Genomic DNA, 22,456 nt, shown 5'->3' with positions numbered 1-22,456 from the left:
ACATTTGAAATCAACAAGTCCCTCTCGCAAAAATAAGTAAACCCTGGCATACTTATGAACAAATGTCAAGTATTGAAGCAAAGGGTATTAAATAGATCATTTTATTACCATGACTGTAGCTAACACTAGGAGCTGGGCTTCTTTTCTGACAGAGAAAAAGCCCAACAAATTTAACATGACAAAAGATAAATCAGTGCTCTCGAAAAGCTATTAAACTGTAAGTGTTAATTTCCCCTTAGTTAAATCTTTGCTCCATCACCTTGTTATATATGAAACATTTCATAAAAGTGAAAAAATGGTGCTTTAGAAATACTGAAGTCACAGCTTTATGTCTTCTTGAATAGGTCAGGTTCTTAAACTTTCAGTAAAGGGTAGCTAAATGCAGCTATCTTTGAAAAAGCTAAAAAAAGAAGACACACATAGTGCAGTGAAGAGAATCTATGAAAAATCAAGTATACAGACATATCTCAAATAGATCTCATTGACTTTTAGAAACACTTTGAACAACAGCTGTAGCCACTGGGGTGCTGTAATGACATACCCCATTATATAATGTAACACTAAGTAAATGTAGGAGTGGAAATTTAACAATCGGACGCTTAATGGCTGCAATTACGGCAAAAGAATAATGAACCTATTAGACAGAAGAACTGGCAATTACTCTAAAGCTTATTGCAATACAGCTGTGAAAAAAGTAATACAGAAGCATGCTTAAAAATGGTTATTAAAGGGGATAATGCATTCTGTTTACCTTGACAGAAGCAATTTTTCTTCTGAAATGAAATGGAGCTTTTTGGCTATCAGACATGGGAGCTCAGATGTGATGGATCCTGCTATTTAAAGGCAATGTATTTTTAGATATGGTTTTCTAGGTATAAATGATGTCTACACTAAGACTATAATGGCTAGATTTATCAGCCAACAAACAGACAGAGGAAGATGTTTAAGAACGCATATGAACAAAAAGAAAAAAAGCATGCAAAAATTTAAGGTACCCTCTGAGCAGTCTAAGTAGCCTCTCTTCATGAATGGAAATAGCAAAAGTTATTTGTCTCCTATCAAGACAGATGAGGTGCGAGACCCATTAGCCAGCTTACAGAATTCCCATGTTGGGATTCAGATATAATTTATTTGGTTTGTTTAATTTTCAGCTGTACACATCCCAGAAAGGGTATAAGCAAACAGAAAGAAGTGTGGTATAGATGAAACAAGGAAAATTGTAGAAGAGAGCCTCAATTGTCTTGTGTGGAAGTATAATATTTGATTATAGCACCATATAATTTTTTAAATTTCAGCTTTCTTTAGACAGCCAGAGTCAACAAATAAGGGTAGAATGGCCATGAAAGTGTTAGTAACTGATACAGGATGTGTTGCTTGTCCACATAATTGGCAATCTGACATAAATTTAGAGGACAGCTGTGTCAACCTTGTCCAGGTCAATGATTTATCTGGTGACTATGTTAAGCATTGTGGAACGTTAAACGTTTCACATCAAGTCATGGCAGTCTTCCTAAAACACACGTCTCAAGGCTGACTAATAATCAACCTGTGTTCATCAGCTCTCTACTTGATTCAGTGTTTCATAAGGGATTTATTAAATACAATGCAGCTCTCAGCCATACAGTCCATCAAACAGCTCAAAACTTAAACATGGATCTAAATTTGGATGGCAATGACTGCAACTGCAGAAAGGGCCTCAGGGCCCATATCTTACCATTTGATGCGGATGGTTAGAAAGAAATAAAGACTTAACCTTAAAGGGCAATGAAAATAGGACCAACAAATTGAGAAATAGAGTCTTAGAAGACAAAACATGGTGCCTTATGAATGGCTTTGTAAGGCCAGGAACCAAAGTAATCAAAAAGTTATGCAGTAGCAAAATTCTCAAATTCTCATCAAGGGGTTTGCTCTAAGCTTGCTTACATCACAGAAATTACTATGTACAAAAATAGGTTTAATCTTGGCTTTAAACAGCATGACTGGCAGTCTGTGTGTATTTGGTTCAGGTTCTGGGACTGGCTTTGGCTGCTTTATGCAGCCGCGGCTGCTCAAAGCAGCTGGAAAACTGCAATGAGGGGCTATAAAAGTGTTCCAGTTTGCTCTAAATTATTTAATAGGTCATTTAGGCCCAAAGCCAGTACATGAACATGGGTACAGAAAAGCAGCTTTGAACTATGGCTGTCAGTTTCCTGGTACAGGAATTAATTTTGAGAATGAAAGGAATGATGTTGAAATTTGACCTACGGACTTAAAAAGGTTTCTGTTTAAGAGCAACATGAAATGAAAAATCAGGCTATTCACAATATGTATAAAGTATCGACCTTGTACTGTGGTACTTTTTTTGTTACATACTTTGGCTACTCTATGGAGCTAACTCATTAGTATACACGTTCCCTGCACACCTGCCTCAGAAAGTGTTAGTTCCTGAAATAAGCCCCCGATCACTGCAAGAGCAGCAGGGCTAGCAGCCTAGAAGAAACACACTTTTGAATCTTAGGAATGGGGATCCTACAGGCTATGGCAAAGCACGTTACAGAGACAGAAGCAGAGAAGACAACTAAGGAGTTCTGAGGTAAACACAACCTTGTATTTCACGTCCAGAGTCAGAATTCCATTACTTCTGGAATGCAGGCTTTTTATTTATTCTTAAAATACATAAATATATATACTCACAGATGACTTGTGGGTGCTATAGTGTGAAAATTCAGTATAATAATTCCCCTGAAAAAGATACTCTTTTTACTTTGAAGTATAACATGAAGTTAGTGACACTTACACCATCACTCCTTAAGCATGTCTGCCAGACAAAATGTCATGATACTATAAATGATGTCTCTTTTTCCACATATGCTTCCATCATGTTTCCCTCTTCTTTGCACAAGATGCTGCTGTAGAGGTTTTAGACCGTACTTACCCTAGCAGTTACATCACCATGCAAATTATACTTACACCTTTCAATGTGCATGGCTGTTTTACTGCTGTCTAAATTATTAGCCTTCTCTTCAGATTTCAATGTATTAGTGGTGTCTCTGGCTGGAAAGGTAGTGCTGTCACACATTTAACCCAAGCATGACTAAAAATGTAACTTTCAAAGAACAGTCTGTTTGATTAGTGTTGATGCATGCATCAGACACTAGTAAGAAAGACAAAATCCAAGAAAACCAGTATGAAGGAAAGTGGAAACCCCATGCCATGAAAAACTGCCTTTAAAGCAGGATGTTATCCTCGGTTGTCATCTGCTGAGAATATATTTGTTCATCAAGTAATAAACAAACATATCCTCAGGTTCTGAGCTTTGAAACGATACTACAGAAAAGCACACTGCTACTATAATCAAGTTTAGCCACCATTTGGTTTATGGCAAACAGACCAAATGGTATTAATTAACTTTCTCTGGAAAGAATGATTCATTGCAGGAGAGGCAGTGTTTTGAAGACCTCCCTTCAAACTTAGCTCCTCAGAGATGATGCATGTTGCACGAGACTGGAGAAGAATAGAGACTGTCTTTGAAGAAACATTAACATGCAGTGCCATCTTTTAAATGTTCTAATTGCTGGTATTCAGCATTTGTATGAGTAAGACAGTCTGTTTATATAAAATTTCTCTTTCTTGTTAACTTCCTTGTTCCTCAGAATTTGCTGAGAGTTGTTTGTGCTTTTTCTCTACAAGCTGTACTCATCTGGGTGCCCCTGTGCTCATTTTCCTTCAGGGAGAAACCCCTTGCTCTTACACTTCTTGAAAGTTCTTAAAATATGTGTGCTTTTTGCAGCATGGTTATCTTTGAAATATTACAGAAAGTCACTATTAAAAAAATCTAGGTATAATACAGAAGGATAATGCCAGACCAGTTCATTTGAATCTTCTTGAATGGGGTGATATAATTGATTTCCTCAGGATGATTATTCTATACAGTACAGCTTCCATTTTTTGATTCCCCCCCCCCCCCCCCCCACTCTACATCAGACCTTTTTAAATGAACTGCAGGTTTTCCTGGTTCATTTAGCTCCGTCTGCTTCAAATATGGTTTTATTATGTGGTAGACTTTCTACAAGTGTCTTCTTTCTACAGTAAACTCTTAAAGTAAATATGTTAGCAGAGTATGAGAGCTTGCTAACCAAGGATTTGCCTTGTTTTCCTGAGAGGTTCCTCTCAAAGGAAAATTCTCTTGTCACAAAAAATTGCACAAATTCTGCTTACGATGTCAGGACATGTCAACTTGGTGCAGCAAAATACAGAACAGGTCTCTGTATTAGTGGCAATTCAAGGCTGGTGGCAGCCTCCTATAGATGTAGTAGCTTGGATCTGGAAACAGAATCCTGTTTATCAAGTGGTTCTGTGACCAAGTAAGAATTCCTGCTGTGGTACAGAGAGGATGAAGTGTTTTGGATACAAGCTGCTTTGTGTACACCTATGTTGGTGTTTCTAAGCTGTATCGTAGAAACTCTACAATGTAAGAAGCATCTATCAACATGGCTAAAAATGCATCCAAAGAGATATCTGTGAAGACCACAGCACATAGTGAAGTAATACTTTAAACGGGCTAACTGGAATAGCCACATCATTCTTGCCATTAGCTATTCAGTAAGATGAGTGGGAAACATCAGCTCAAATGGCTCTCTGTGACAGACACTCACAGATCTGTTCCTTAATAAGCTAAACACACCCTGGCACCAGACTACAACATCAAGTTCTTAAATGGAATGACTTGTAAACTCCTGAATTCTGACTAGTTGGTGGAAATAAATGTGAATAATTAGATCACATGTATTTAATGATTGTCTGGGGTTTTTTTAGACAGTAAAATATGACTGTTACATTTCTTGAAAGTGCAACTAAGCTGTATTATTTATAAGACAAGTACATTACTTGCTTAGCTTTTGGAAATCTGTGCTTTAGAACTGCTCTGACATCTTCATAGTTAGCACTGAGATGTTGATGTTTTAAGGAAAAAAAAACAAATCATGCCTCCCGAAGACTCACAAACTTGAAGTACATCTGCAAACATCAGAAAATGTTTAGAAAGTTTGGGTAAACTCAAATTTCATGAGAATTGTTTATCCCTAATTTGCATTCATGAGTCATGTAATTGTCAATGAGTTATGAAACAGGGAAGCAGGTGGTAATGTCTGCACACTGGGTTATGAGAAGAGCGTTCTGAGGCAGGATGTGTTTCAGTCTGCAGGAGAATTACTGTGACAGAGTGAATTCTTTTTGGTTACCGGACAAAAGGAATAGATCTGAAGAAGCAGTTTAACAGGCCAGGAAGATAAATGCTCTGGCTATGTTAGAAAGTCTGTTATAAGAAAAGAAAGATGATTTCTCAGATGACAGATGTGAAAATACTGCAGGCTCAAAAAACACAAAGCACTCTAAGGGCTTCTATTATAACTAGCTCATCCAGAGATAAGACAGTAAGATCAGAGAGATACACTTGCAATGAGGGGAAAAGAAAAAAAAGAAGTCACCCCCTCTTAATTCTGCCCAATGGCCTCATTAAAAAAAGAAAATAAAAAAAAATTCACCACCTTGTTATAAAATTGAGATCCACTGTCTGTGTTCCTCCATGCTGGCACAGGCTGTCATATTGCATGACATTTGCATATTCACATCAAATTTATACTGCTGCAGATCTTTCTCAGCAGCATTATACTACAAAAAGTAATGTACTAAATATCCAGTAATAGAGCATCCTGTGGACTAGAAAGAAGAAAAGGTCTATATTCCTCCAAAAAATTGTTTTGGAATGTGTTAGACTACGTAACTATTTTGCACTTCTGGAATGTTTCTAACCACTAGTTTTTACATGCTGCTTTTTTGGCTGCTAAAAGAAGAAAAAGGTTGAGACCAATGAGGTGGGAGTTGGGCTTCCCTAGTTCATCTGAGGATCAGTTCAGAAATTAGCAGCAGCATGACAGCTAGGCATGGGTAAACATATGATGTAGTTGTAAATCCTGGGAAAGCACTGCATAGTATTTATAGTGTAAAATTCTCCACCTGTCGTAAAGCAGGCAATCCTTTAGGCTTGTTGACAGACATATATGTCAGATTACAGTGGACAGAATTAAAGTTCTCTTAATTGCTAGATCACTACAGCAGACTAATGAAATTTAGGAGTAGCATTGTTAATTGCAAAAACATTCAGAAGTATTCTTGACACTGAGATCAGCATTTCTGACTTGTCCATTTTGAAAGATGATAGCTCTGTACTGAAAGCTAAAGGCAAATGTTTTGTCACTGGCTTGTTGCATGACAAGCTCCATTTAGGACTAAACCATCCGTACTGTGCCAGGAGATAGAAACCATGTAAAACACTACAAACTTAAGAGTCATCATGGGATCTCAACTGTATACATCTCTTCCTCACTGCAAGTCTTTGAATGGACTCTGGAAAGAAACCTGCATGGGAAAGAAGTGAAATTCTCCAGTGGTTTACTCTGAAAGCTGCAGTTCATCTACCTGAACACTTAGCTTGCCTGAAGAGTGAAAGCCATTTTATTGCAACTAGTAAGCAGAACTAGCTGGAAGAAGAAAAGGCAGGAGGTATCGATTTGGACCAAGGGTGCTAAACAGAATGAGAATCAAAGGTGAAGCAAGATCTATCAATGAGAATTTTCTTGGTTTCAGACTTCCAGTGCTCTAAGGTCTTTGAGAGAAAATGTCCCTAGGATTAAGAAATGTTTTGCTAAGCATGCTTTTGTCATTATTACCTCAATACCAGTCCATGAACATACTGAAGCTGCCAGGCTCTCTGGTGCTGTCTTGTCTTTCAGTGCATTAACAGATCGCTGCAAAGCAAATTAATCAAGTCCCATCTTTCCTTTATATGTTATGTCTGTTAGTGAACAGGTTAACAAAGCCTAGCAGATTCTAGCATTTGTGAAATGTCAAGTAAATTTGTGTGCATATGTGCATATTTCTAGACACTGCAATACCTTCAGGCTTGAAAAACAAGTAGGATCACAACAGCAACAGGCTTTAGGCAAACAGATAGAAACCCCACACTCCCGTGGTGGTTATAAATCTCCAGTTCCATACCTGCCAAATGAAGTATCATCCTTCTGCCACCATTTGCTTAATTTATGCATACATTCATCTAGGAAGTATAAGCCTGAACGTATAAAATAATCTGTATGAAGTGAGAATTCAAAACACCAAATTACTAACAATGGATGTTCAATCATCTGCTTTGAGCCTTAATTTCCAGTTTCTTCATGGACAGACTTCTGTGACCAACATGCATGTGTAAAAGCTATTGTAACTGTGCCTGCAGCAAGAGCAGCACTTGGCAAGTAAAGCGCTCCTTGAGACAAGGTGGTTATAAGATTGCATACAGCTCTATAGTTTTCTGCTCTTAACTACTGCTTAGAAATAGACCTCTTTGATTGTCATTAAGAAATTAATTTAGCCAGTTATGGTACTTGTTGCTGGTTTATATTACATTTTGCAGATTTCCAGTTTAGTGCCAATGAGATGTAAACTTCCTCTCCTTCAATACATTAAGCTAATGTACTACCACATTAATGTAATCAGATGATCACAGCACTTCCCACCATGTGCAATTTACTTTTATAGTGATCAGTGCAGAAGTCATCAAGCTTCAGTTGCGCTGTCCACTGTAATAACAATCTCCTTGCTATGTAGCTTTTAGTTCATTATTATAGTGCAGTCATACTTTCCATAAAAAGAGCTGGTGGCTATGAGAAAATATAACCTGCTGAATACAAAAGGAAAGTTAGCTTTTATGAAAAATCTATATTTGACATATTAGGGAGAGGTCATTTCTTTCACTATACAAGCAAATACACTAAGGACAAACAGACTGGTTCTGGGTGTGCAAGGCCTTCTCCATGTGAGGATTTTCTCCCCTCAACAATACTAATAGCTGTTGTGATAATGTGTATTACTTTTTCTTGAAAATCTTGACTTATCTGTATTCTTAGATCATCACAGCAACAATTTTTCCTTACATGTATATACAAAACTGAAACCCATGGGATCTCAAAATTAGTTCTATTTTTCTGTATGTCGTGTTGTTTATACACCTTTAAACCACAATCAGCTCCTGCATGGAGACACGGGTGTGCAACACTGAAAGTGCATCACAAGTATTTGATACTGGAAATTAAGAAATTTCCCTTGTTAGAATTAGCAGAAGGAATTAGTTTTGAATGTTATGATTACAAGAACTGGAAATTTCATATTTTTCAAAGCTAAGCATGAGGTCACATGGGACAGAAATTCCAAAAGAGGGCTCACTGCATATCAGCAACTTTTTCAGTAGTGTAGTCAAATCAGGTACTAGCTCCAAGAACCTTTAGGCATCTAGGCTTGGTTTGGAGGCACATGCTTCCTGCAGTAACAGAGTGATAGAGCAATGCAAAGAGGAAATGCATAATAAACTTGCATAGTTTGTGAAACTCATAAGCTTATCTTACAAGCTGGTTACATGATATATTCTCTTTGAAAATGTTATAGATAAACTTGTGCCAGCCACAGTTCATCAATTTTATGAAATGATATTTAATGAACGCAGCAGATTCCCATAGCATAGGATTGACTAATTGAACCATCATGAATAATGAACATAATGAAAGAAATCTACCTCCAAGCACAGAACAATCTACTGACTGCATCATCAGATTAAAAAAAAAAGTGACTTAAAGAGTTATTTGCAAATATCATTCTGTAAACAAATTTGAATATAAAAGCCACACAGAGTTTGTTATTCTTCAAATCTGTATTAAGAATTTGTCATCTCTGAAATGGCAATCCATTCAAAGTACAAAGGCAAATGTGCTGAAGGTGCCAGTTTGAAGTACCAGAAATACCAGAACTAGGGCAGAATACAGCTGAGCATAAATTCCTGCTAAAAGTTATCCTCAAGTGAGTGATCACCAGGGAGTAAAATGCTTGTGCCTCCACTTCATAGAGATACTCAGGAACAATAGTGCACTTATCACTAATCAGTACTATTGCCACTGTACTCCAGAAAATTGTGTTTACAGAGGCTTATTGCTTCCTTTATTTTACTGTCCCCAAGTGTAAGACAGACATGGATCAAAAATGGTGCTCACCTTTCCCCAAACAGAAATAACAATACACAAAGAAAATCCCCAAATCACTTGCCTCCCCATTCAGACAACAGTTTGAAAATAAAGAAAAAAAATAAAGAAAAAAGGATTTTGTTTTTATTTTCAGTTACTGCATACCATATTCAGGCCATTATCACATATTGAAAGATTAGTCAGCTGACAGTGTGGTCACCTGACAGAGTTGGCTCAGTTTGTCCCTTTTTAGCCATTTTCGATCCAAGCCTAAGAAAGGGAAAGTCAGATTGAACCTGCCAGTGTTAAGCCTTCTCTGGAAAATGTAGATTTCTCTATCATCTTGCTGCATTTATCATCTCTTTGCCTGCCTCCTCATCTCCTCATTAAAGGGGAAAATTAACTCACAGCAAGGAGGAGGGTGAAACAAACATCCAAAATGGGATGAGAGCTTCCAAAATACTTTACAGATAGGAGAGACGCAACTGCCACAGCAGAGATGGTGTGATAGTAACACTTGAACTCCATTCTAACAGCTGCTTAGCGCAAATGCAAACAACCACCAGGACAGGGCAGGTGAAAGCAATCTGGGTTTTTCTCCTCTGTCTTCTGAACTAAACCTGAGCTGCACTTCAGTGAGAATCTGGGATCTAGAAGTTCCTCCCTGCTGCACTACAGCACAATAGACTGTGATTTTTATTATGTAAATAAAAATGGTAAACAAAACAGTAAAGGCTTGCCCTAAAAATACTGAATATAAAAATATTGCTGTCCTTGAAGATAATTAATAAAAACCTGGCAAAACCAGAAGAGAAGTATGTATGGTCCTGTGCCTGATATGAAGTTTAGACATGTGGAATACAGAGTTTTAAAGAGGGTAGTTACACCTCAGCTGAGTTTCTTAACTGATTCATTTATGCTCCTTTATACTCCAAAAGTACATATACTCTGGATAGTGTAGTGATACCCCGACTACAGACAGAAAAGTTTTCAGTTGGTTATAGACATAGTAAGGGGAAAAAAACCCTGACTTTGTTTATTTGGAAGCTACTGTCTCCTGTGCAGAATCATCAAGAGGAAGGTATGAAATTATGACACCGAGACAGAATGGAAAAACTGGCCAAGAAGGTGAAGGAATATAAAGAAGTAGGAGGCAAGATACACTAAATGAGTGATGTGGATGCTGATTTGAATGCAGAAATGTTTACATTTTTAGGGTGAGTAAGATGTGTTTTAAGGGATCTCAGAATTAATCAGAGGCTTATTCATGCAAAGCACTGTTATGCATGGAGCCTAGTCTCAGTAACTCTGCTTCTCAGTGGCTTTTTTAATGTTTCAGGAAGCCAATTAAAAAACACAATTATAAGCAATCTGGTTATGTCACTGCATTTCCTGGATGGTAAGTCTGTAAAACGATGCTTGGACTTTGTATAATTGGGCGTACAGATGTCTCCCGGAGGAACCGTAATGTACATAGAAAAGATACATGGGTTTTTGTTTGGGTTCGTTTGGAATGAGAAGACACAGCCCTACTGCAAAGCATATTTGTGAAGCTGGGGAAAAAAAAAATAAATGAGGTTGTTGCCATCTGGCTCTTTCAAAATGATCCCTATAGAGATCTGTCTCTGTCTATTTATACCATATCCATTGTCATTATATCTGACTGTCCTGTGAGACAGCACTCTGGGCAAGAAACATAGAGAATGATACTCTGAAAATTATGGAGATGATTCTCAGTGAAAATTGGCATAGCAAGATCAGTGAATGAAGTACCTAGCTTATGCCAAATGAGTATCTGCTCTTATGAATGAGCTGCCTGTTAAAAGATTTTAGAAATACACTTGTCATGGCTGTTCTTGGTGTGCTCATCCTGTCTCAGAGACCAGGAATACGGTGAAATGGATTTTTTGCTTTCCTCTTCTGGTAAGCATTTCTGTGTATGTACAAATGTAGTCCCATTCACGCTAGTATTCATGGACCCTCTCTAATATGTATTTGTGTGTGAATACGTTTACATAAGAAAAGCTTATATATCCACCTATGACATTCTCTCTAAGAATCACTGCTAAGAGAAGCTTGGAGGCACCCTGAAAGAGAACAATTAAAGATATATAACTGTAAATTAAATACAACTACTGTATAGCTAACAATGAAGGTGGGTAGGCAGTATTTGCTATTTCATATCTTAATTCGTGAATTCAAACAGAATACCATGCTCCTCTAAAAGCTCTTCCATTTGTAGCTCGTGCCTATGTATCTCCAACTGCCCTTACCCTTCATACAATTCTCTCCTTTTTATAAGCCAATAAACCCCCTAACAGGCCCTTCCAAGGCTCATTTTCTGATTAAAAACATTGTGGGCATCCACTCAAGGAACCAAGGAACAGGCGCAATACCATGTGATTTAAGCATCCATTCACACCATTCAACTGTTAATTATTCACAGTAAAATTCCATGAGGAAGCCACAGGAAAATGTGTTAACGATATCTTAACAACAAAGGTACTAACAAAAGATACCTGATCTGGGGTAAGGAGCTGGTTTCAGCAATTGAAAGGGGCTACATTCAGCTAATGGGTTTCTCCTTTACTCACTTCATATACCACCCAAATAATAAAACTCTTTAAAATATTTGATCAGCCAAGGGAAAAAACCCATAGAAACTCCATTGACTTTTTTTGGTACATTAGAAGAAATGCTGTAAATATCATGTGATTAGAAGTTAAGTGTTCTATCAGTCTTTGTAAACTGCACCACTAAGATTCAAAAAACCCAACCTCAAAAAAAAAAATCCAAACCCCAAGGAAACCCCCACCATCAACCCTGACATAATCTTTAAAGCTCAAAAAGGGTTCTGAAATGTTGTTCTTTCTTATCAAATCCAGCCTAACACAAGGCAGGGGGCACCGACAGTTGCATTACTCACACATAGCATACTTCTCCCAGTACTAACACCCAGAAAAAAGGCTCTCTGCTTAATCATTTCTGAAGGTTTTCAAACTGGCTTTCTGTTTATTATCATAGACTTAGCATTACAGCTGCTTAGGTATGTAAATACAGCATAAGAATTGCTAGGTGTTCAAGTACAAAAGAGCATCTACAGCAAAGCAACACTGAACAGCTTAATTCTCTCCTTTTTAACTCAACTGAGAGCAATAAGGGGCAGTTCAGTGCTGGTTTCCACGACATGCCTGAAACCTCTGCTCACTGCTGGCCTAGCACACTGCTAGTTGTTTTGACAAAACACTACTATGGAAATCCTTGCTAAGATATAGGAACTTTCACTGGGGTGAAGGACTGGTGGGAATGCAAACACCTTAACATAGTATTCTCACTGAACCCTTTCTGGGCTCCACCTCACAGCAAAAGGTCTGATTCTGATGCACTATTTAGTGTAAAAGGGTATGAAATTTAAATCAAAATCAGTCATAAGATTTTTTCCTAGTGACAAATCCACTCAATCATAATTGAAGTAGGAAGTATTCCTAATGCATCCACCAGGATTTTCACCCTAACCACAGCTGCCAATTGAAAAACCAAACCAAACAAAAACCAGACAAATAAAACCTAGTTCAGGGAGTATGAAATAAGAGAACAGTGGTAGCTGGCTGATACAGGTGAACACCAGGTTAATGTTAAAATCTTCATAGGAGCTACTCTTGGATAGGCTGTGAAATGTGAGTGTTTATCTGAGCATGGACATGTACTTACATAGCAAGTCTCTAGCACATTCATTTTTCTTCAGCATTTTGCTATGCATAACTCTTCTAGAGAAGCCTGGTAGCAGATTCTTTCCCTACCTTTCAGCCACCTCTTAGAAGAGCTTCTTCTACTTTCTATTCTTTAGGGTTTACTGCTGTATCTTTTCTTCTAATCACATCTAGCTCCTTTGCTGGAGGTTGATTTTTCTTTCACATTTATTTCCTCAAGGGAAATATAATTTTTCCAACTATACCTTTTGTTCTTTTCTCTTTAAGTCACACAACTATCATTCTACATCTCCCTGTAAAAAAATTTCAATTTTATATAATCACTCAGAAATCAAAATAGAGAACGTGTTTCCTGATAATTTTTAGTGTTTTTGATAGTTATATAATGAGAAGAGGCTTTGCATTATACTTCTCTTGTGCCCTAGTTGGATATTATTTGTATTTAGATCTTGACACAAGCAGAGCTTGAAATTAATTTTCATGAATATTTGTAGTAAAAAGAGGAGACATTTGAAATGATAATATTTAGATTCTATTAACATGCAACTGTCCAGCTTGCAGACAGCAGAACAGAGGATCAGGAAGAAATGACCTAAGATCCCTGTAGGACTCAACATTCAGGCCTGATTCTCCATGTGGCTTCAACAGAGCAATGCTGATGTACTCCCACACAGTCTGGGCTTGTTCTCTGCAGTGCTGCTGCACACAGTACTCTTCTTTTTAACATGTTTGCCTTTGTCTAACTAAAGCTTATTTTCCTGATGTTCAACCAACACTATTAAAAAAAAAAAAAATCTTCTGTGTTTTAAAGCTCTAAAATGCAACCAATGGACTCTGTTTGGCTTGATGCTTTTTGGTTCAGTCTCCATGTGCAAACTGAAAGACCTTCAATACCTATTTCCTTTCTGATTCATCTCCCACGGATGCATAATATTCCCTGGAAACTCTTCCAGAGATGAATGTGCTGAAGTTTCACTGTGTAGGGGTAAAATATTATATTATGTAATGCTGAATTTTAGTCCCATGTCAGAAACTTTCATCTGGAGATATTACAGCACCCAAAATGTAATATTCCAACTTTTGTATTCAAGCATCAAGTATTTAACTGCCAAATAAATGCTTTGTCAGCTGGACCCCTGGGACCTCCAGTGATAATCTGGAGCTCACCAGACAATTCTCTGAGTATTCTTTTTACTGGGAATTTCTTGCGGAAGTAGCTCAAGCTGGACTGTGTCTATATAAAAGCAGCAGTCTGAAAATAAAGCAGTACTTGCATCTTACATGCCTAGATGAAACATCATCATGGGTTTATTGTCCAACGTTCTGCAGTAACAGAGAGGAATGGCAGGCAAAGCCTGGAAATTAATAAAATGATTTCATGCATGTATCTATGGGGAGTCTTCATTAACACGGAAGCTGAACCTTTTTAGAGATGGCTAGACAGTTTGCATGGTGCTCCTCCTGGCCCATTACTGATGGTATTTTATTAGCATTGACACCAAGATTTTACTTACAGATAAGAGTTTATGACAGCACAAGTGCTTGTATGAAAGGACTGCACTTCATTAGAATGTATTTTCTGACTCCGTTTATTCTTCATTAACTTTTAAACATTTTACTAATTAGATTTTACTTTGTGAAATGGACACTAAGTAGGATGGCTTTTATCCTGGTTCCTACTCAGTGAAAAAATTATGGGATTGCAGGCAGCAAATGTTAATTGAATACACAGCTGTTGCTGAGTTCTGCTGCTGCCCTTCTCCTCCTGCTGCCCTTTTCCAGACTGAAGGCTGCCATTATTTTTTCATTCTTTTGACCTCTTCTGAGGGCAGCTCAGAAAGGTCAGGCTGCTCTTTTCTTTCCTGTCCTCCAGATCAACTGTCAGTCCAGACTTCTCCAAGTATCTTTCCATAGTTTCTTATTACACAAAATCTCCCTGCACACTTTTATTCTTACCTCTGGTTTATTGTTCCAGTACTAATATATCAAAATTTAGATATCTCCAGGCACCTAGACAACCTCTTAAAAAAACAAATTATTTAAGACTTGCCATATGATCATATAGGAGGAAGAAAGACACCTAAAGCAAAATGTGATACGACCTTCCAATAGTTTCATCAAAATTCGCTTGCTGCCTGCCCTCAGCCTGTCTCTGTGACCAAAGGGGAAACTAACAATCTTGTCCTGAAAGTTCAGAAAGATGTCCATAGGAATGGTGAGCCACTGCCTCCACCTTCCCTTTTTTTTTTTTTATTTAACCCTAATGACCCATTGCAATCGAAGCTTACATGATCATAGACACTGCTTGCTTGCAAGTCTGTCTGCCTCCGATTATTAACTTTGTTTTTTACTGGGTAATTTAAAACTAATTTCACAGAAAAACTGAAGTCTCATGAAGCTCAGGAGCTAACTAATAGGAAAGAGCCCCTACTAGCGCTTTGCATGTAGGAAAGGCAGGAGCAGTTTAAATTGTCTCTCATTTGCCCAGAGGTTGCAAGGAAGTAGAGAACAGAGGAGTCAGTACACATTTATTAACTCCACCAGAAATTTACACATAACTATAATCAGCCAAAGCATACTTCCTTTCACCATCAGATGGGGCAGAGGTTGGCGAAGAATATGGGAAGGAGCTCTGAAGCTACCTTCAGAAGTTACTCCAGTAGAAAGTGCATCTGCAGACACAACAAAGGAATAGGGAAAGTGTGGAAAAAAACAAGTGGACACAGAGATGACACAGAGTATAAGGATTTTAAGGGACATGGGGGAATCTGGAGTTTAATCAATGGAGAAATGCAGACCACTGAGGACAAACCCATTGCTAATTAGACTTTGTTACTCCCAGAACTTGTGGCTTACATCCCATCACTAGCAGTAAGTACAGAAACCATATTGACAAGACCTTCTTCTAAGGATTCACTCTATTTAGCTTTCTAGATCAAAGACAACATCTTCAAATGAATCTGGAAGACAATGGCATGAGTGGCCTTACGGGGTAACAAGAAACTTCAGCTTTTATTTATATCAGTGAAATGAGATGCAGTCACATAACCTTCAAAAGCTCAGGCAAGTCTAGTTATTTCATTATAAATGAGTGTATCAGCACTTGCTCTGTTCAGGTGTCAACATTTTTAGGTTGAGATAATATACAGAATTTTGAAGTAAAACTTTTACTGTGTTATCTTTCCAAATAGCCTGACTCCAGTATTCATACTGTGCCCTGAAAGCATAGGGTTTCCAGAGGACGCTTGCCCAGGCCTAATAAAAGCATTTGTAAAACTGTCCATAGAAATCTCTGCATATGAAATCAAGCTGATCCTGGACAGAAATGGCAATGCCTTTATTAAGTCAAGCATTTTCTTATTGAGAGATTTTAGTACTCTCATTAACATTAATAGCACGAGAGCAATGTCTTGTTCAGAGGAAATATAGCAGCGGAAGAAAGAATGCTCCAGAGAAGAAAATTTCCATGGGTCTTAAAGATCCTAGGCACAAGATACAAATGAGAGAGACTTCTGTGTCTCTGAAAAGTTACCTTGTCTTGCTGACAGAAGAAACACGTCTGACTCTGAGTCAATTAAATACTGCCCCCCAGTCTTGACTCCTATAGCCAACGAGTTTGATTTTAGCTATTCCTCATGCATTCTAAGTGATGAACATACTGGTTTTGTATAATTTGGATGTGAGTAGCACTGCTTTGGAAAATACAAAGCAAACATGTTGTATGAATTTCTCATGTATCTGAATACAATTTGCTTACTTGTTCAACAGAAACATATATCTGGAATAAAATTCAGGAAAAGTTACAGACTTTTCATCTCCCAGGTCACATACATTTTCAGGCAAAATATTATTGAGTTAAATTAGACAAGTAAATGTGGATCACCAAAGTAAGAAGGCAAACTTAATCTATCCTGAATAATCTTTTGGTTTCCAGAAGTTTTAAATCTTTAATACTGGAGAAAACCAGTATACTGGCAACTGGGCATACTGGGGTCTGATGGCATCTAAGCCAGTGCCCATTGTACCTGTATCAAACATGACTTTAGGCATACTCAAAGGTGCGGCATGGGAGGAATTAAATTTATTCTTTCATGTCTTTATAGCTAGTACGTTTTATCTAGTTAGTATGTAGCCTGATCAAATGAAGAGTGTTTAAATACTTGGTGACTTGTCACACTGGGGCCTTCAACTGTTTGAAATGATAGATTATTTTCAGACAGTTGCTACTGTTCAGTTATGCATTTTTTGTTTTGTGATGCATGTAATCAGTCACCATATCCACAAACACAAGATTTCCCAGTGGAAACAGTTTTAAAGATAGGACTTCTGTTGCTTTCATGCCATATCAAAACAGGGGCAAGCAATATGTTTTCAGCAACAAATATCTTACAAAATATACTTAGGAACTAAGGGTTCAATCCTGCCATTCCCAGAAATTTTAGGATTTACTGCTACTGATAGAATGGTTAAGGCAGTATGCTAAGTCCAGATCTCTTCACATTCCAGGCAGAAAACTGTTTTGAGGGAAAAAACAGGGAGGTTATCAAATTCCAGAATAAAAGGGTAAAACACGCAAACCATTTACTCAAGAATGAATGTTAAGTTTCTTTGATTTAAACGTTTTCAACATTATTAACCATTTCTGTGACCAAAGCAGGAAGAAAAACCTGTAACCAGGGCTAAAACCTCTCTTCCTAAATACTAAAAGAACCTCCTCAATCAGGAGGAATGGACAGTTTTGCAGCTGTCCATTGCAGCACCTGCATATCCACGCCTGTGACAGAGCCCATCAGCACTTACTGCAGACACACAGAATGGTTGCAAGCCTTCTCTGGGAGACAATTGACCTACACATACCTTCTCTTGGCCCTGACAAATCTTCTGTGTTTTAGATGAAGTAAAAAGGAGAGTTGCAGGAAGTTCACCTATATTTGCCCCATACATTCCACCAGAAGCTTAGAATCTTTTGATATATTAAAACCAGAAATACTTTATGTCTCTGACAAACTGCAAGATAATTTTTGATTTGGAGATGTACAGTGATGTTACATCACTAAGTGCAAATCATCGGCCTTTAGCATGCTGAAGGCAGTCAAAATAGTATCTTAAGATTTCAAGCCTCATAAAATGTAAAAGAGAAGAACACCAAAACACAGATATGAGCTTTGTTTGTACATCCGCTTCTATTAATATTGTGTAGGAATATTCCCCCAGGACAATGAGTATGGCAAAGCTTTGCTTATACATTGCTGCCCAGAGGATACAGACACAGTTTTTATATTTCAAATCTTTGTTTTGCTTAACTTCAAAGCTATTTCCAGAGCCCCCCTGTGAGAATCAAGAAATCATTAAGCTGGGTGCTGAACAGACAGCTGGTGGCCTGATTCAGGCCTGAAGATTTTCCCTTCCCAGACAAGATTTATGTAGCCAACTTCAACAATAACTTTCCATGCCATTCTTTTTGATTAGAAGTGTGCTTAGAAAACAGTCCATTAAAACTGAATGAAAGGTCAAGTCACCATTTGGGTAATTACGTTGTTTTCAAGAGTGATCAGAGAGAACTATGGTAACATATTGTGGATTAGTATCTGCCACCATATGGCACTTCAAAATGACAAATAGAAACAATGCATATACTTTGTTAAAGAAGCAAATGGTAAGCAATTTTATAAACAGCTTTATAAAATCAACCCTTCGTATTAAATACAGGAAACCTGTGGGATATTTTGTTGTGTGCATCGCTGTTAAGTACAGACATATCTGAGACCATCAAGACCTGGGCAATTCTCTTGTTATGTCTGACTATTTGAAACTATTCCTTTGTATTATCTGAGAAATCTTTAAAGCATCTCTACCCCTAAGGAAACACTTGAGTTGCTTAAATACATGCTTAAAAGGCAAAGCAAAGACATCAAAGTACCAAGGTCGAGTACTTAGTCCCATTGAGAACAGAAAACCAAATGAAATCCTAGAAATCTAAATGACACACTTTTCATATCAGAACGGCTTACAGAACAAACCCCAAGTTTTTCCTCTTCCCTACTGCTTCCCCTTTCCACAAGCCATGAGAGAGGCTTAAAAACTTAGAACACAAAAAGATGAAAAGGTATTTTTCTCTTACCTCCTGCTTTTGAAACGCTGAAATGTACACAGGTCAGCTCAGAGGTGCTTCTGCAAGATGAGCTGCATTTTTAAATGTGGGGGGTTGAGGGGTTTTTTTCTTTCTTTTTAAAGAGAGTTCATGTATGAACCAGGTCTTCAGGAAACAAATCACATCATGATGTGAATATGATGTCTTCAAGAGCTCAGAGCCATGCGCGTTGGTGTGCCTTGAACAGCCCTGGACAACACCCACCTGGAACCCTTGAGCTCCTGCTGCTGGGAGATGTTAAGCAGGAATGGAAGCGCTCCAGCACACAACTTTGAAGGTCAAGTAATGATGTCTACTAAGGCGCCATGTCCCTGGCACCGTCCTCCCCAGCTGTGCCCGGGCCAAGAAAGCTCTTCCAGGATAACCCTTGTCCTGTAGCCTCTCCAGACAGAGCTCTGGGTTGGAAATGGCTGGCTGGAACTTTCCAGAACAACCTCTGCTGCCCCGGAGACTGTCAACACACCTGGGCAGCCCCAGGGCCATGGCAACTGCCAATCCCGTGCCTCTCTTCAAGAGTGACACTTCTCTACTCCAATGAAAACTGTCAGGGAAGGTCCCGCCCCCAAAAGGCACCTGGAGAAGGTGCAAGGGTGAGGCCGCGCTGAGAGGTTGCCTCCTGCCTCAGCCTTTCCACCCTCAACTTCGCCTCTTAGACCGGGATGAAGTCATCGACATACACAGAAAGTTCCCCCCAGAACCCAAGCACCTGCTTCCATCAAAAACCTATGGGAACAGATGGTGCGAACAATCGCATGGAAATCGTGCAGTCCCTCTCTTACCTTATCATTCCAATTACATTCTCCTAATCTACAAAATTGAAAGGTAATGAGAAGTATTTCCTTAAAACACATTAAATAACACTGTCAAAATGCAAATTTATTCATTAAGTATAAATGAGTGTGTTAAATATTCATGAATTGTTGCTTGCAGTATATAATTAATCCCATGGTCTGTGTGTCCAAAAGCATTTAGGAGATAAAGAGTTGTGAAGACAGTGCTGTAGAATGATAACATTTAAAGCATGTTTTTAAAAGCAGAGGTCACAAGCCCTCTGGATCCTAAATTATTACCAGTGCTTATAATTCATTGTAATACCTCTTCATTATGTACACATGCTTTCATGATTCAAGGTTTGCATCTTCAACCCTTGCTGTCTAATAATCTATTCAAGGAAAGAAATACTTGAGAGCGGAAGGTGCCATTAAATTATCCCGTTCACTACTGATGCACTCAATACGGTACTATCCAGATTTTAAAATTCCCAAGGACTGCAAATCTGCCCTTGAAAAATGATGCAGTTTGACTCCCTGGCCCTCCTTTCTCTGAAAAAAAAGTGCATTCTGACACTAATTCGAACAATCACTGGGGCTGGTTGCCACTTCAAATGTCATGAAAAATAAAACAAAGGCATCAGCACCAGGAAAAGACTGGCCTCTTTGTGCTTTGTAGTCATTTGTGGATACATAAAGTCCTGTCCTAAGCTTGAAGTAGGAGCTCCCATTGATGCCAATGAGAAGTATGGCACATAAAGCACTGGGATGTTATAGCTCAATGTCCTTAACTTAAATATTCACTCTTTTGTCCTGTGTTTCTTAAATGCTCACTGCTTCCTTTCATGTAATTGAAAATGCTTTCAGAAACTCTGTCAGTCTGCTTCATACTTTTTTTTGAGAAGAATCTTTGAGGTACTGATGAAAAGAACTGAGTTTTTCAAGATAGCTTGAAGAAATAACAGAAAATAAAATCATTGCAGTGTTCATAGTAATTGCTTCCACAATGACTTGATAATCTCAAGTTGCTTACTGTACACAGCTTTCATCTGGCTGTTCAAGTATGAACTCTGCAGTCTTGCTTCCTGACACAACACTTGCAGAAAAACAGTCCATGGCAGTGACTTATCTATGGTGTTTTAGTGTACCAGCTTTCTATCATGTTATTTTGTGTGTATGTATGCAAATTAAGTATCACAATACGAAAAGGGATTCACAATTCCAAGTAACTCAACCTGTTGTTCACAGTCAAAGAAACTAGACATTTAAGATCTGTGAGGTTATGCTCTGTCAATTCTTAAAATATTTTCCTTGCAAAAATCTAACAAATTGTATGACATTTCTGTGCAGACATGCTTTGCTCATTCAAAGCCAGCAAGAGTATCTCTGCATGGCATTGGCTTGTACTGTACCATGTGGACATATCCTGCAAAGTTTGGTGCTGGAGGATTTCCAGTTTCTATATGGTGTCTTCAGGGGATACATTTGCTTAGCTCTCTTCCTAGTTCTGCAGAACTAATACATAGAACAAGGAAGCAATCAGACTTTTTGCTAGGTGACATCACCATATATCAAGTGTCTTTCATCAATCAAGGCTCTAAGTTGATGAAGCAATGCAACTTGTAGTGCGTCAGGACAATGAACGGAACGTCTTTTCTGAAGTTATGACAAAAAAAGACAATGTGAGACCAAATGGATTTGATTAGTCTTATTTCAAGGCCTGAGCAGTAGTGCTTGATGAAATATAGACACTATAAGAATGGGTTTGAAGGAAAAGTTGATCATGGAATGCAGGATAATGTTTCATAATTTCTATTAAAGTCATCAAACCCCATGACCAGGCAACTTCAATCCAAACACTGTTGACACTTAGTTTACAAGACATTTGTGATAAATGCTTTTGTTGTAATTAAAAAGCTGTGCAAGTTTACCCGGATGTGCTGTAACCAGTAACTTATCTCTTGTACCAAGATGAGGACAGACCTCACCTGTCAAAGACAATTAATTTAGATAGCTCTCCTCTGGGCAGGAGAAGAGTTGATTGGAAATTCTCTTGTAGAATGTTCTGCTTTTTCCAGTGAAGACTGCTAGTTGATTGTCATTTAAACGTCCCATAGAAAGATGGACATTTTGATCAATCTTCTAACGAAACAAGCCAGTTCTTAATGTTTCATTTTTTTGACAGTTCCTCTGCTCAATTTACACACTGTCTCAGAACCTAGACTCTGTAGTTCCCAAATTCTGCCAATCCAGGAGAGAGATGGGAGCTGCTAGCCGAGGGACTAGGCTGCCTATGGAGCTCTGGTTTCTCTGTGGAACAATAAAAAGAAGGGCTCAAGCAGATGTGTTAGAACAGCCTACATTTTAATTTGCAAACAGACAGCCTTCCCCCATTTCTGATTCACTCCTGCCCAAATTTCAGAATCCCCCAGAAGCAGAAGTGTTTTTCAAAAATGGACAGTTAGGGATCATAGCCAAACCAATCTGGGAAAAAGCTGGAGATACAAAAATCATCAGAAAGATTGTTTTGCAAAGGAAAAGCAGGTAACAGTCCAGTGTTCCTGCACAGCCTGGGCTCGAGGTATGTTTTTAATATTGAACAGTCCAGTGTCAGAGAGCAAGGATCATCAGTGATTACACATTGAACATTAGTGACTCTGCTTCACAGGTGGTTGTCTCACAGATTTTAGACAAGTTTAAGGAACCCTGAATGTTGCTTAAAGAGAATGTCTGCATGATCCTCAAGGATGCTTGGCTGGCAAATGTAGGAAGACAGGAAAA

The 22,456-nt window shown here is 38.3% G+C and overlaps 1 protein-coding gene across 1 annotated transcript in view; it reads right to left on the bottom strand.

Moving 5' to 3' along the window:
* The window catches only part of ST6GALNAC5 (ST6 N-acetylgalactosaminide alpha-2,6-sialyltransferase 5), a 127,652-nt gene extending 108,684 nt beyond the window's left edge, over window positions 1-18,968 (bottom strand). Inside the window, exon 1 of the mRNA XM_061451530.1 lies at window positions 18,876-18,968. The gene's annotated coding sequence lies outside the window, so the exon portion shown is untranslated. The remainder of the gene's footprint in view (window positions 1-18,875) is intronic.
* Between the last annotated feature and the right edge of the window lie 3,488 nt (window positions 18,969-22,456).

This window comes from Pezoporus flaviventris, unplaced genomic scaffold (assembly GCF_033815535.1).
Source record: "Pezoporus flaviventris isolate CSIRO_AGI_PZ_B2104156 unplaced genomic scaffold, CSIRO_AGI_Pfla_v1 ptg000013l, whole genome shotgun sequence".
Lineage (NCBI taxonomy): Eukaryota > Metazoa > Chordata > Aves > Psittaciformes > Psittacidae > Pezoporus > Pezoporus flaviventris.
The sequence above is the reverse complement of the archived record's forward strand: the minus strand, read 5'-3'. Positions and strand labels throughout refer to the sequence as shown.